This window comes from Limulus polyphemus, unplaced genomic scaffold, assembly GCF_000517525.1.
Source record: "Limulus polyphemus unplaced genomic scaffold, Limulus_polyphemus-2.1.2 Scaffold711, whole genome shotgun sequence".
Taxonomy (NCBI): Eukaryota; Metazoa; Arthropoda; class Merostomata; order Xiphosura; family Limulidae; genus Limulus; species Limulus polyphemus.
Genome location: NW_013666321.1, coordinates 185,712 through 202,495, shown reverse-complemented (window position 1 = coordinate 202,495; position 16,784 = coordinate 185,712). Strand labels below are relative to the sequence as shown.

Genomic DNA, 16,784 nt, shown 5'->3' with positions numbered 1-16,784 from the left:
CAAACAAACAAACAAACACATTAACCAATTTCAAATAAAGCGTCCCTCGGTGGGACAGCGGTAAGTCTACGGACTTACAACGATAAAATCAGGAGTTCAATTCCACTCGGTGGACACAGCAGATAGTCCGACGTGGTTTTGTTATAAAAAAAACAACACTAACTTTACTTCTTTACAAAAGTTTAATTATCACATTTCCTGCATAATACAACCATATATAAGTACTTATTAATTAGAATGTTTATTAATCTATTCAAGAACCCAAAACGATTACTCATTATATTTACTTTCGAGCCCCCCAGCGGCACAGCGGTATGGCTGCGGACTTAGAACGCTAGAAACCGGGTTTCGATACCAGTGGTGGGCAGAGCACAGATAGCCCATTGTGTAGCTTTGTGCTTTACTTCAAACAAACAAACAAAATTTACTTTCGAGGAACTTGCAACAGATAATAACTATTTCTAACTAAAAAGGGAACCGCAAGTTTTTATCTCAAACTTACAAACTCGTAACGGTCAGGCTTTCAAACTACGTTATTTTGTAGTCCAAACCACTGGTGTTATTTATAAAAGTTGGTTTTGAATTTATTTTTAAAAATTGATATACAATTAATGAATATAAGCGTTATTTTGAAGATTTTAAGCTAGTGTAATAACGTTAGTAAGCCTAGCGCTATCGCATCCAAAGGATTCCTCCTCACGTTGATTGGCTGCCTCAGGGAGAGGAAGAGAGGGTGATGTCACCAAATATAATGAGGTCGTAGTTTCCAATTTGCCACCAGGGGGCGTCACGTGTGTGTTGGTCGAAGTCTTAGTTACATTTGTGGCCATAAGGGGGCGGGTGTTACTAGGCCGCCATATTGATTGATTGCGTAATAGTACCACGAAGTCGAGGATAACTCGTATATGTCTCAACATGAATATGATTAATTAATTCGTCTCAAAACGGATTATATCTTAATTAAAACTTACTCAAGTGATTAAAGATTTTAGTAATATTATTATAATAGAAAATCTTGATACAATAATTATTTTAATAATTTATTTTATCACAATAAAGATTTTGCAATCTAATCTACATCTACTGAAGACGTATTTACATGAAAACGTTTAACAACAAAATCGTGAACAAACATGTCATCACTATTTTTATGGAATCCTAATTTAGATAGTATTTCTTGTTTTGACACGTCGACAATGATAATAAGCATAATATCTACAATATTGTCCACACACAGATAAATTTGGTCCTTGCAGTACTTTTTGGTTGTAAGTTCACGTTCGGCAGTTCTTCTTGATGAATTTTCTAATGTTAAGGTTATGTGGAGGTAGTCCTAATGCATCAAAATATCCCCCTTCTTTATTTCGACCAAAGTAAATACAGACACAGGTTGACGATGTATAATTGATTTTCTTCATGGACTGGTTGTTGATTACCGGCAAACACACCTCCAAACTTTTTTCTCGTACACAAACCCTGCTAGAGTATTGAATACATTTCTAATGTATTCATATCTTCTCAGATATGTGTTACGATGTTTCTAGACTGATAGATTTCTAAAATTGACTGAAATTCTGCATATATTAGAACATTTATAGTGTTAGGGAAAGCACTACCAAAACGAATGTCCCTGTTTCACCAAGTTAAAGTGAGAATCTCCAGCAGATAGATCCGGTGTTAGATCAAAGACAAAGAGCGTGTGTATCCTCCCGAGTATTCATCATATCCTATATCAATTCCTTGATCTTGAAACTGTTTTCCAGTTCCACTAAATAACGTTTCATAGCTTCGTGCATGTAGCTCAGCTTCAAAATCTGGCTATAAAGGTCGAGCTGAAATCTGTTTTCCATCCACGTTGATTGCCACGAAATTGATAATGTTTGAAATTGTATGGATTTTCCTTCCAAGACCCATTAAATGCATCGTTATCAAAAAATCCTATAACAAGACGTGTAAGTACTTTATCTAAAAATGCATTATCAATAGATGCTTGCAAGTTTCCCCGGGGAATTGTAAACGATTTACACATTATATATTTCAAAGGATATTTAGTTGTTCCTTTCTGAAATGCTTCAACGTGTGACGGGCTGATCTTGACTTTTTTAGCGTAGGTAGAAACATCTTTTAGTACACTTTTGAATCCTGATTCATCATTTGATATAATACAAAACAAATCATTACCTCGTATGAGTCAGTTTTAAACTTACACCATTAGGCAATAACTTGTTCTGTGAGAAATGTAAACGACCGATCATGTCGACTGTTTGATTACCACGTGTATCTATATATCGATCTTTAATTCCGTCGTTCTCGCCATCATTAAAATCGAGATGATCAAAATTACCAGCTATATCTTTTATCCACATGGATGACGTCAAATGATTTCCCTTAGCTTTACCATTATAGCTTATACCAATAAGCTTGTTTTACTTCTCTATCTGCTTTAGTTTTGAATCCTGTTTCAATGCCCATGAGAGTAACCTGGTTAAAGGAATGACCAGGTTGGTTAAAGTGTTGAGCAACAGTGAGATCTTTTTTGGTGTTAATAGAAGATTTATGGTTATTGAAACGTTCTCTAAGAGTTGTTTGCGTATGTCCTATATATTGGTGATTGGATTTTTACACTGTATAAGGTATATGGTGTTTTTTGTTTCACAAGTGATTTATTTGGATATTTTAAAGTTTCTTTGATTGTGCTTGTCAGAAAATGAGTCAGTGTTTTTTATGAATTTGTAGTTTTGACAAGGGGCTTTATTACATGGACGACAAACATTTTTGGGTGGGTTGTAATTCACTTTTGTGTGAACAAGGATATTTTTTAGAGTTCTGCTTTTTCGGAAGGAGACAGCGGGAACTTCAGGAAATATCTGTTTAAGACAATCGTTCAGTTGCAGGAGATGAAAGTGTTTTTTTTTAGAATTCTTGAAACGTTTCTGAGTTCAAACAGATAGGTAATGATAAGAGGAATTCTATTTGGAAGTTTAGTATTGCTCTGATATAGGATATTTTTCCGCTGAGTGTTGATAACCTTTTCAATTTATCTGTCGATTCTAATATCTTTATATCCTCTTTGTTACATGGTTTGTTTTAGATCCTTGGTGTGTTTTCTGTAGTCTGTTTCATCTGAACATATTTTCTTTAAGAGCTGGACTATAGGTACTGTTTCGTTTAGTGTGAGAGGGGTGACAGCTTTTATAGTGAAGGTATTGTGGTCTGTCTGTAGGACTTTTTATGTGGTAGGAGAGTCATGAGTACTTGTCCAAAAAGTCTAGAGTCAATATTCTTCGTCTCCTAGCTTTAGCTGTTATGAACACTGGACGTTTCTGTTTATTTTTATTACTTGGAACTTCTCTAGCCTGATTCTGAGCTTCTTGTGTTGCTCGTCGCTTTTCAGCTTTGACAAAAGGTTTTCCTTTGTATGACACCTGATGCTAAATTTATACCTGATTTAACTGCATGTTTTCCTAAAGCAAATGCCGTTTTTTTTTTTTCAGAAAAAGTATGGCTGAACGAAATAGGTTGATTAAAACATCTTCCAAACCGTTGCCATTGACTACCTACAAAATATGATAATCCATTTCCCACCTGGTAGTCGTAATGTGTCATAAACCCACTGGTCGTGATTATAAGGTAAACTCATGACGACGACAGAAGTGAAGCGCAATGATGACTACCATGTTCAAATGGCATACACTGACCAATGTCATCCTTGTTCAAATGGTATACACCGACCCATGTCATCCTTGTTCAGATGGTATACACCGACCCATGTCATCCTTTATATCTATCTCAATAGTCTGAAATCTCTTTTTTTAGATACAGGTCTGTAATGAGGTTTGGTAAACATTTCAGTAATCATGTTCCCCATCCTGACCTTTAACTTGAACGATTCGTAACAGTGGCACATGTGCATCACCGACAATACTAGGTTCCACAATATCTGAGTAAACATAGAGCGAATAAAATCCTCCATGTGTATTAACAGTATGTGGAACTATAGTGGGTTATGATATTATATGATTCTTCTCAAATCCGAGTATTACAGATAGTACAGGATCAAATAATATATTGACACTTACTTTTCTGGTGAATGAATCGTAGTCAAATACAGGATATGTGTCGGATTCATAGGCTAACTCGTCTAGTCTGTTTAGTATTCTAATTAAATCTTCAGCTTCTTTGTAATGACCAGGTCTAATATAAATGATTTTATTCTGACCATCAGAGGTAGGTAATAAACTGATCCAGCCTGCACCATCAGGTTCATTATGCCAACTATGTGGATACTGTAGTTCTGCCAAGGTCACTCCCACGATCTTTGAAGGTTGATAATTCTCGGAAGATGAGTGATATAGTTTGTCAGAGTATTATTAGGAAAATAATGCATAGAACTGTTACTAGGTAACGTCACATACAACTGATCCATGTTGAATAATAAGAAATAGAATTATACATAACATTTTATGGCGACAGGCGATTCAGATCTGTTTGAGGGATCAAACTATTAAATTTATCAGTGGTTTTTACCACTTCCACATAATATTTCTTCTATAGCATAGACATCATCGAGCGACTTTATAACTCTTTGTCTTGCAGTATATAAACTGGTAGATTTCTTTCTCTATTCTTTGGTAAATTGTAAATATTTCATCTGTCCATCGAAGCATATAACCCTTCTTAAACTGACGCTTCACTTTACTAATACGTACTTTATCACCTACATTGAACTGAAATTTTACTTCAATGGGTGGTTTATAAAGTGTTTTCTATACCACAGACTGGTTAGAGCGATTAACATCTACTGGTCTCATTTTAATGCTGCCATGACACGGTTGATTATAGGCACTGACCAGATGTTTTAATACATTGATATATTTATATGTTCCACGATGTGTAAAGTAGCACCACATTTTAGTTTTAAGAGTGTGGTTAAATCTTTCTACTATAGATGTTTTTGTTTCTTTGTGTGTAGTAAAGAAGTGAATGTCTTGTTTTTTTTGGGGGTATATTGTTGAAAGAGACGATTAGTAAACTTTGTCCCAGTATCGGTTTAAAGTTCACAAGGTTTTCGACCTTGTTTTAAAATCAGTTTGAAAGATTTTACAAGTGTTGCATCTTTCTTACCCTTGAGTGGAACAACTCATGCATATTTAGAAAATACGTCGATACACGTGAGTAAATACTTAAACTGACTGTTATATTGACTTAGGCTAGAGAGATCCACCAAATCAGCCTGCTATTGTTCACTGATCCCTGAAACGATAACTCAGTTTCTCGAAAACTTATATCTTACTGGTTTGTGTAAAGTGTATGTATCTTGTCGACTTAACCAGTCTTTAACCTGATCTACCTAGTGCCTTTACAGATCCAAATAAAGGCTGTATTCCACCAAAACTAGCAGGATTTGTAGGGTTATAATAGAGAAATTGTAGAGTTTTATTAGACATTATTTCTACGCCGTCTACTTTTATTTAATTTTTTACCATCAAATTTGTCTCTAACAGTAGAAATAATTTGACCTTTACAACAGACGATGTTAATTTTTTAGACGACTCAAGATATTACTAAGCTTAAAGGGCTGACAACAACTCATGACGACAGTCAAGACACAAATGAATAATACAATAATGCTTTATAAAAAATGATCCCATTTAGATACAGTACGTTTAGGTCTTCTAACACTTGTATCATATTTCATATACTTTCATCTGTCTACATTTCCAACAACTTCTTGGGGAAGGTTCATATTTGATAATCGTTCAGCAAATTATTTCCATCCTGTAGATTAAAATTCTTTCGTTTTCGCAGCACGTCGTTGATAAAGTCGATTATGTTACTGTTTGGGACGAATCTTCCACTAATTCTTCAAGATTATTTCACGTTAGATCACCACTGGAACGTATCAAGTTTATTAGAATTTCAGCTTTTTTATTTATTTCTGAGGAACGCTGTCAACGATCTCTAATTTTTCATGAGTCAGCGATTCCATTCTAATTTTAACGGGTTCCATGACTTGTGAATGAAAGTTCTGATGACGTTGTTGTAGTTGGTTTATCATTTAAGGGTAATGCATTATTTTTATGACTGACTATCTATATCTGTATCACTATCTACAGAGTTTAATACTTTATGTACTGGCCTTTCATAAACTTTGGATTGATAACGAGAATGTACCAATTCATCTGGAACGAGAACCATTCGTTTTGCCATATTTTTATATTCCAGCAGCTTTACCGATAGCCCATCCTGCCAAACGACCAAATAATGAAAGTATTGGTGCTATGAGTAATGGTAAAAATCATCCTTTCTGTATCAGTAAGTTTCTTTTCTGTTTCACTGATGTTTTCTTGACAGCTAACTCTCTCGATAATGACCTGAATCATCTAAGTTTCTGTTTTTGTATGTTCGTCATGGGAATGTTACCCTCTAAAACGTTTAAAGCACATTGATGAATACTCAAGATAAAGTCATTTTTAGCTCCGGCAATTATTCCTTTAGTCTGTTTACGTGTAGCTTTAGGTAATTAATGCACGGAGCAACTCTTGATGTTGTTTAATTATAAGTACCATGATGAATAAATGAAAAGAGACTGTGTGTACAACATATAAAAACTGTTTATTGATACATCCAATTAGATATAACATCAACTTTCTTCACACTACAGTGATAATAATTGTTAATATGAAACGGACATAATAGAGTAGATTTGGGAAGTTGATCAATCTTGGGGCATCCAGAGAATTCCATATTGAAACAAGGGATTTTCAACAAACTTGTCAATATCTCGGCTGTCTCTCTCCCCTTTTTATAAATGGTTGTAAAGTTTTCTCTCAATAATCTAGCCACACTCCACAGGTAGGGATAGTCAATATTACCATGGAATGTTACGAATGTGCTGTATCACCCAGTTACACTGACGACGATCAGCATCTGAAAGATATTTACTTGAAAACGGTTGTTTAAACAAAAACACGTTTATATGACTAGTGACTAAATATTTGAATGCATGTTCTTTAATTACGTATGGCCCATTCTTCAAATAAAACCCTTCTATTTCTACTACAGTTGCTGTTATGTTAATAAATGTATATATATTCAGTTAAATAATATTTATAACTTATTTTGGTACGTACATTATAACTTTACCTTCAGGAAAAAGTCCGGTCCTCAAACTGAACTGCTCAGGCGTTTGAGGTTTCAAATCGATGAGTAAGTAACCATATGGTTGTCTCGTTGCATCTTGATACGTGATGGAAACATTTGTTTTGCTAAAACGTTCAACTGAGATTTGTCTCTGACATTTTTGAACAGAATAATACTTTTAGAATTTAAACTAATATTACGCATTTTTCTACCCTGATGAAATACATTCTGTACAATATAAAAATACTAATAAATTCAAATGGTGACTTCCATGTGTAAAATGTTGAGACACTCGTTTATTTTCTCCACTTTCACTCATAAGATTGTCAATGATAAAAAGATTTGGTTTATCAGACTGTAAATAATCATGAAAATATTTAGGTAGGCCTTCGACAAATTGAATGATGGGAACGTTTTGCATTATTTTTGTATATAACTGTTGAAATTCACCACAAAAACCATACAATGTTTTCAGGAATTGGATAAATTACTTCACGATGATAAGTTAAAACTTTACTTACAATCTGTGATTTACCATTTCCTGTCGGACCTGACATATGTAAAAGGATGTAGTAGACGGTTATCCATCTTGAACTCTAATGAGAAAAAATTGTAATGTGACTCACCTTATATAGATCATGTTTGAGTGCACTTGGGAACCACCTCAATGGCCCTGCACATGGCCTCTTTTCGGTCTGTAGACCATGGCGAGGAGTTAGTTCCATGTGATACAAAAAAAAGTCAGTATCCATATGGAAGAGTATTAGAGTCTGGAAGGATGTGTCGTTTGGTGTAAACTGGACGATAATTCTTCTTTGTTGTAAATTGTCTGTGTCTTTAAGTTTGTGCAAATCGTATGATTAGTTACAGTTGTAGGAGGCTGAAAAGAACTGAATATATCGGTTATCATACATTTTATTGATGAAAAATTTAACTTTTAACCGTTGATGAAATTACGGATAAACCCTCTGATCTTACAGCATGACTTTGCGTCGTTGCGTAAATAAACTTAGTTTTTTGGACCACCACTGACCCACGATGTTATTTAGTGTCCGCCCAGCTCGTCTGTAAACTCTCCAAGATAATCTCCTAGAGGTGGGTCGTTAGATCCGTCTGAAATGTAGACAATACTATCTGTATCAATACAAAACAGACGAACCTATCTTTTCTATAATTTTCTACATGTGATGTTGTGAAAGCCGCCAGAAAGATGTTGGTTTGATCTTTCTGTGGCAGATATTCGTGTTTATGTTTCCAATGAAGAGCTATAACTTCTTCATTAATTAAAGTAATATCTGTTATAATTTTGGTGTTATTGTTCATTAACGAATGATATTCTTTAATAGAAGTTACGTAGGTCAGTTGTGATTTGTCCTCGGACATACCCCAACGACCCCAGAAAGAGTTAAGTCAAAGTTTTGCAACTGACCTTCTGCCTGGATTAAACTTTGTTTTCAGGGGACAGTTGCACTTCTTCCTTTTCAGCATGCTGTTCAATATATTGATCATTTTTGTATAGAAATTCGTGTTAATCAATATAAATGGTATGAAAACAACTTACAGTAGTCAGAGCTTCAGTCTCTTCAACAGACAGAGGCCACGAAGGGAAGTAAATTCCGCCTAATTGTTGGCACGCTTATCTCTAATTCGTTGAGATCTTCACTGCTGCTCGATAGTGGGTCAATTTCCTACATAAATATAAATTATCTGTGACAGTACTTATTTAGTTTAACAATATACACTATGCTACCAAAAGTCATGGGACACGGGTAGTTATGAATAAAACATGTTTTTTATTCCAAGAAATTAACAGCGTGTTGGCCTTAATGACCGCTTCAATGCGTCGTGGAAGACTGTCTACTAATTTCTAGTAGAAAGCTGGTGGTATTATGCTCCACTCCTCCTTTAAAGCATTAGTAAGCTCCATTACTGAAGAGGGCCGTCTTGGCCTTACCCTAATTCTGTGTTCCAGTTCATCCCAAAGATGTTCTATTGGGTTGAGGTCGGGGCTCTGTGAGGACCACGCATTCACAATCCTTGCTTTGTGACATGGAGCGTTATCATGTTGGAAGGTGTAAGAGCCAGAACCATAAAATTGCCACAATGTAGGACACACAGAATTGTTCAGAACATTAATGTAGGACTCAGCATTCATGTATCCATGCACTGCGATCAGTGGACCTAGTCCACACTACGAGAAACACCCCCAGACCATGATACCGCCACCTCCAAACTTCACTGTTGGGACAACACACTCAGGTAATATGCGTTCTCCAGGCATCCTCCATACCAAAACACGTCAATCAGACTAGAAGAGCGTGTAGCGTAACTTGTCCGCGCCTTGAGAATGCTAGTTACCTCATCTCTCTGTCAAACCCTAGAGAATTTGTGTTTGGAAATACAAGCAACCACAGGCAATCCTACAAGTGTTTCCAAGACACGTCGAAAGCTGCAGTCCACAAACTGTTGATTACAAAAACAAATGCACACCGTCGATTAGCATGGAGCAGGACACACCGAAATTGGACCATGGATCAATGGAACTCGGTCCTGTGGAGCTCGGCTTCTGTCAGTCAGTAGTTTACGCCTCCTTGTTCGTTTCTTGGGCTCATTGTCACGTGTGGTCTTCCATTTCTTGAGCACGTTGCCAATTATCGACCTGAGAATGTTGCGCAATAGCACGTTTAGACATTTTCCCCAAATGACATCCAACTATCATTCCCCTCTGAAACTGTTAGCTCTTTCCGTATACTCACCGTTTGGCATACAAATTCGAAATGACTTCTGAGCAAACCACCAAAGTATTTGCATATTTCATCGTCACACCCATTTTCCTACAATCAGAGGTGTATCCCATGACTTTTGGTAGGATAGTGTATGTTTCATTTAGTTCAGAAATAAATTAAAAAATCATGCTTACATCAGATGAGCTGTCCATGGTTATCGCTAGTAGAACTATAACATATAGTATTCGCATGATCGAGTTACCCATTTAGCTGTATATTGCGAAATAGACTTTGTCAACTCGTAAGTGACCTTTGTCATGCCTGTCAATGTCCTGTTCTCTGTAGCGTTAAGTCTGCGTTCACTGTTTCAAAAACATTATATTTGTTATAATAATTATTGTTACACGTGTTGAATACAACTTTCGTTTTATTCTAACCCAACAGTCTGACAATATGTCGGGCACGGTATGCTATAATTGTTTTATCATTGATAATTATATTTTAGAAACGTACAATTTAATTACATAGAAAAAGGTATTTAACTGATATGCGTCACTACATATTTACAGTGAACCATCTATTTTAACTATATTGTAAATACATAGATAATGACAGTGTATTATTTAACTTTTATTTTAATAACATTTACCCGTAAACATTAAATATATTGTAAATACATAGACAGCGACAATGTGTTATAATTCACTTTTATTTTAATAAAATTTTTCCATAAGCATAAATGTCGCACCTTTAAAAGAACTTTCATTTTATTGTAAGTGGACTGAAACACTTTGATAGTGTTACGTCTCCGTTCGTTAGTTAATTTTCCGTAAAAATTCTTTCCGATGAAACTTTAGCGATACAAGTCCTTTCTCATATAAAACTGGTTTATTCTTTCTGAATACAACTTTGCAAAACACTTAATTTCCACAGTCGCGCTATAACAAACGCTATAATTCACAACGAACGTCTCACGTGCTCAACAATACGTCTCTCTCTCTCTTTGTCCGCAGTTCAATTACACAGCATTACATTGTTGCCGTCACGTCTTGACCGTCTTATATATATAAAAGAATACCGAAATATAGTAACCTCCCGAGGATTCACGAAGCTTCGAGAATATGACGTGTTACTAGCGTCACGTGACCTCCGCTATCGTAACAATAGTTTTTCGGACACAGTTTGTAAGAATCTATGCTGAGTAACAAATTAATCATGTAAACGTTATGTAAAGTACTTTTAAATATCAGTAATTAAAGTATAATGTACATATGTAGAGTTCATTATTAAATGTATTGTGTATTATAATTACGGTCTAATTGAATATATTTAGTGATCTGCAAAAGTGAATATTAATCTTATTTAGAGTTTATTATTCATTTTGTATTATGATCATAGTAACTGATGTTTTGTATGTATAATAATATATGACAAACACTGAATTATATAATTCATGTTACCAAAAACTTTAATCACTTGGTTTATAATTTTATGGTCCTTGGACTAGCTAGCCAATTATTGCGAAATAGACTTGGCCATTCTAATCCTATGGTTTTTTCTAATTTTGTATATTTTCTTAACCAAGACGTCTTTGAATATCAAACATTTCGGACTGTGACCAACCTCTCTTCGTGGGTTATTTGAAGTGCAGACAATAATGACGTCAGTATTTCCGTAATGGGTTTGTGTACTCTGTGTGTGTGTGTGTGTGTGTGTGTGTGTGTGTGTGTGTGAGATTGCTTGGTGACCTTTGTAATTCTTAAAAGTCTGCATCCAGATTCTATGTGTGTGAAGTAAAGTTAAACAGTTTGACAATTCTAATCCGATGATATTTCTAAACTTTTATATTTCTTAAGCAAGACGGTCAGTATCCTTCAATGAGTTCATTTATTATATTTAGCTGTGTAGGGCGATTATTGGTTATAATATGAATTACTTGTGAACGTGAAACAGTAAGTGTCCTGTAGAACATTGAAAGAAGTTGTATTCCATACTTTCACAAGATTTGTGTGCATTTGAAGGTGATCTATGGTTAATTAGAAAATGAACGGATACAGTAAGTCAATCATTTATTATTTTTAGTACAGATGTTATGATATGCAAAATAATGATTTTAACATAATTAAATCTAGACGTCGATGGCTTGTAGAAGTACTGTCTCAGTATATTTGTTAAAATCCTACTGGCAGTTGTTAAAATAATAGTAATTCGATATATGTGTATGTGTGTGTTTGTAAAATATTTTGTTATATAAAGTCAAATTAGTGAAAGTAAAAGTTTTAATTATTGTATGATATGACCCTTTTAGGGCTATTTAAACATATAGTCATGTATTGTATGCGTCAGATTGAGTAAGATATAGACCTTTTAGGACAGGAAATGTAATAATTTAGTACTGAAAATCTTTAATCACGTGATAAAGTAAGTTTTAATTATCGTATTGTCCTTGTAGGAATAATTAATGATAAGGAAATGTAATGTTCTTTTTAGGACGAATTAATTAACCGAAGAATTAGCGTTAAGCGTCCTTTTTAGAACGAATTAATTATTATTGCTTTAATGGATTAAATATAAATGTTTTAATTAATTAGTGTTAAGCATCCCTTTTAGGATGAATTAATTAGCTAATGAATTAGTCTTAAGCGTCCATTTTTTATAACGATTTAATTATAAATGAATTAGAGTTAACGTCCTTTTTAGGAATGATTTAATTAATTAGTGATTAATTATCGACATGATGAGACGTATTGTATGAGTCATGGACGCCTGTCATGGCGGCCTAGAAACACGTTCTCTACTTTGTGGTACTATTACATAATTATTCATTATGGCGGCCTAGCAACCCGACCCTAACGACCCGTCCTCTGGTGGCAAAACTGTGAACTATAATATTTGATGACATTATTTCTCCCCTGAGGCAGCCAATCAGCGTGGGGCAGCAGCCTTTGGATGCGATAGTGCTAGTCTTACTGCTAACTTTATTATTGCTGTGCGAACCTTTATTAACAGATGTGCTACAGAAAATCCGGAAATAAACAAAATTAACTTTTTTTTTTTTTTACAATTACATATAAGGGAAGCAACTTTTCATTTCCTAAGATAACCTTTCATTAATCATGAATTTACATAACTTCCGTCCAGGAGACGGGTACTCCAGCTAGTATTTTAATAAAGTATTTTTTCTCTTAACTCCAAAACTGCGAGTTTTAGCGAGGAAGAAACGTGAGGTGCAGTCTATTCTTGCATTCACCTCACCCCTTTTCAGAATCACCTGTTTTAACCATTCGCACCACGATACAGTAGTGTGTTGTCTGTCAGTCCTCTAGTAGGCACTAAAATAACGTTGCAATTTGTACTGTTGTGACGTCAGTAACTTTGGACTTAAGCAAATCGAGGAACAAGGCTAGGCCTCTTTTAGTGATTATATGTAATTTATGTGTATGGTGTTTGGGTTGTCTTTTACTCACTACATTTAACCTATGTATTTGAATAATATAGTGCCTTATAGGTTACTTCGGAGCCGCCGTGGTGCGTCAAATCCCACTACTCTGTCTGACAAGAGATATCTAAAAGTTGGCAGTTAATGGTGTTGACTTCCTTCTAGTTTATCGCTTCAAAATTAAAGACTGCCAACGAACAAACTTTCTATAACATTTTTTCTTCTACCAAAATATATAAAAAATTTACAGTTCATTACAATATATCTGTAAAATAATATTGCTAAAATTTTATCCAGAGGTAGGTCACTAACACTGGAAACATCAGGCTGTTAATGGAAGGTTATTAATACCGGTCATATCAAATCAAACATGACTTAAATCTTTATCTCTCTTATCCCTTTTTATTCCAGACGTTGGACGAATGTTCAGTTTTCTTACTGCCATACCCTCTTTTAAACTGAGGAACTGACTTTCTTTTTACTTTCAAGAGGGTTGAGGTTATGTTACAATAAATATTATTGTTTGCTGTCAGATTTGGAAGCAGCATTATTATTATTTTATTTTTCGGGAAAATCTTAGTTTCTCTCTGAGATAACAAGATTGGACATATAAGAGATAAAGATGTTTGTAGATTGCTTTATTTTCGTCTGATCCTCAAGTGTCCCTAATGCTTGCAGTGGTAATAGTTTTATATATTAAAGCTGTTGTAGATAAAAGCTCATTTTTTAATTGATGACCCCTTCTTCTGCGAATTGCTCGACACAAGTTCTTTTCACTTTCGATGACGAGGAACCCACTTTGAGATTAATAATGGTTGGAGACGGCTTGAATGGATAATGAAGAAAAACTTTAATATAAGTTAAACCTTGTCGAAACGTTGTACATTTGTTGTTATGTTAAACTTGCATTAAAGTTTTTCTTCATTACTCATTCAAGTCGTCTCCAACCGTTATTCTTCTTCTCACTTTTTCTACTAAAGAGCGTACAACTTTTCTGTTGTAATGTAGAAGGGTTTGAAGAGAATCAGTGGTTTTTATTTTTAGCCGCCAATATTTTTGTATACTAGTAACTATTCTATAGTTCATCTTCTAAACAAGCACCTAAAATAAGATTTTGTTATCGATTCCTCTTTCCATAGTAAGTTGAATAGTCGGTTTTTGAAATTTGACAGAAATTTTTCCACCATCTCTTCAAGTGTTGTTAACACAGCGAAGCCATACCTTAGGACGTTCATTGAATGTTGAAAGTGGTTCCTGTTCAACGTTTTTCATATATAAGTAGAGTACAATCAGAAACATACTATAAGTATGCCACCGTCCAATTCGATTTTAGCATAAAGCTGACGTTTAATCAGATTGTTTCACCTCTTATTTTGCATGTATGAAATGTATATCTACTATTTTTGCGTGAAAAATTATAATACATTTTTATTTGTGATATGTTGTTAGGTTTTTAAGAACACCAACAGTATGGGTGTCTAATATTTTAATTAAATTCTCTCCACGAAAAACGGTACCATATTTAGTATATTGTTGTCGACTTTCAAGGTCACTTCTGCAGCGACCTGATGATGGTTTCGAAATTGGATCATAAAGCTCGTTTGATTAAAGATAATTGAATGAGTGGATATTCAGCCTATTAATAAGGTGACTTAAATGTTATGAAATTATGTCAAAGTAAATGATAATATGAAACTTATATGAGAAAAGATGCTCATATTATTTTTCGTCATCATTTAGTGTACAAAAAGGAGTATACTACGGTTATATTAAATGCATTTTAAGAAGCTTTTTGTACATTAATTTTATTGTTTATTATTTTGTCAAACCAAATACAATAATATAAGACTTATTTACGAAGAAGAAATGTATGAAGCAGTCTGTTTTTGGAAAACAAGCATTATGAAAGTAAAATGAGACTCGGTGTTTAGTGTGTCGGATTGTATATACGAAATTTTAGGGTTCGCGTCCTGGCCGTTACAGTAAAAACAAAGAAAATGAGCACTTTGGGATCATGGATGCTTTATAAAAGTTACGGTCAAGTGACCTATTTGATTAAAGTAGCCCAAGAGTTGGCAGTGGGTGATGTTGTCTTGTTGCCTTCCCTGTATAGTCTATCATTACAAAATTATATATCATCTTGAACATTTATTCGACGAGTAACTTTGCGCAAAAAATCAACAAAACAATAATCAAATAAGACCAGTTATTTATTATGTATCATATATCAAAATCCAAATCAAGTGACATGAATCTTACGTGGAATTGCAGGATGAAATAATATAATATTTATCTCGAAAATGTTCCCAATCAAGTTCTTACCAATAATGAAATTTAGAGACAGACTGAATACTTTGAATTTATTTTCGGTTTCAGTGAAATCATGAAAAAATAGGTTTAACCGCTAATTCATCATAGATCCAACAAGTTGCAAGTTTTGATTCAGTACACACACACAAATAGATTTACTTACAAAGCTTTCAATATGTTTATTAAGTCGAAAAATATTTTGTATTTGTTAAAAATTACTAAACCTACCAGAAACTAGTTCTAGTCGCAATTGAGCGGATATTAAAGATTATAGGTCTACCATCTGCTTTCTTAGAACTATCATGTAAAACCGTCATCGTTAAGTGCATTTTTCCTACCGTCACCTTGGAAGTTAAGCACACAGTTGACCTACAAATCTCAGCAATGACATTGAGATCCTAGCTGTTTTCTCCTGTATCAGTATCACGAGTTTTAAAAGATAAATGTGAACAGGAAATATATATATAGATTCTCATTTTAAAGAAATATCATAAATAGTTTCGTTTTGAGTTTACTTACTGTAAAAGCTGTAAATTGTGATAAGATATTGTTACGACAGCGGAGGTCACGTGACACTAGTAACACGTCATGCGCTTCTAGAACGTTCATGTCCCTTCTTGAAGCCTCGAGAGGTTACTAAATATGCGGTATTCTTGTATATAAGCCGCCAAGAAGTGACAGTAACAATGGAATGTAATTGAACTGTAGACAGAGATAGAGACGTATTGTTGGGTCGAGCGCATGTGTCGTTCGTTGTGAATTATAGCGTTTGTTTAACTTATAGTGTGACCGTTGGAATTAAGTGAATTTCAAAGTTGTATTGAGAAAGAATAAATCAGTTTTATTTAAGAAAGGACTTGTATCGCTAAAGTTTCTTCAGAAATAATTTTTACGGAAAATTAACTAACGACCACAGACGTTACAAATTAATGTCAGAGAGTGGGACGGAAAAAGAAAAAAAATTGAAACGAGAAGTGGCAAATCAAACTACAGCTTAGCAGATTTGATGGCAGTGTTACGTCTCTGTTCTGATTTTCTGTAACTTCGTTCCGACAAAACTTTAGCGACACAAGCCCTTTCTTAATAAAACTGGTTTATTCTTTCCGAATACAGCTTTCCGATACACTTAATTTCAACAGTCGCGCTATAACAAACGCTATAACAAC

At 34.5% G+C, this 16,784-nt stretch overlaps 1 protein-coding gene and 1 long non-coding RNA gene across 4 annotated transcripts in view; one reads left to right on the top strand and one right to left on the bottom strand.

Annotated features, from left to right (window-relative positions):
• LOC106460111 (serine/threonine-protein kinase mig-15-like) overlaps positions 1-16,784 on the top strand; it is a 104,864-nt gene that overhangs the window by 42,447 nt on the left and 45,633 nt on the right. The gene's annotated exons all lie outside the window — the stretch shown is intronic.
• On the bottom strand, positions 6,824-9,472 carry LOC111085919. Of its 2 annotated transcripts, XR_002610686.1 has the most exons (4): positions 8,705-9,472; positions 7,770-8,256; positions 7,134-7,268; positions 6,824-6,930 (listed from the first exon to the last, which is right to left on the bottom strand). It is a non-coding gene; the product is annotated as an uncharacterized LOC111085919 (long non-coding RNA). The 2 variants fall into 2 exon arrangements; XR_002610685.1 differs by having other exon boundaries at positions 7,770-9,472.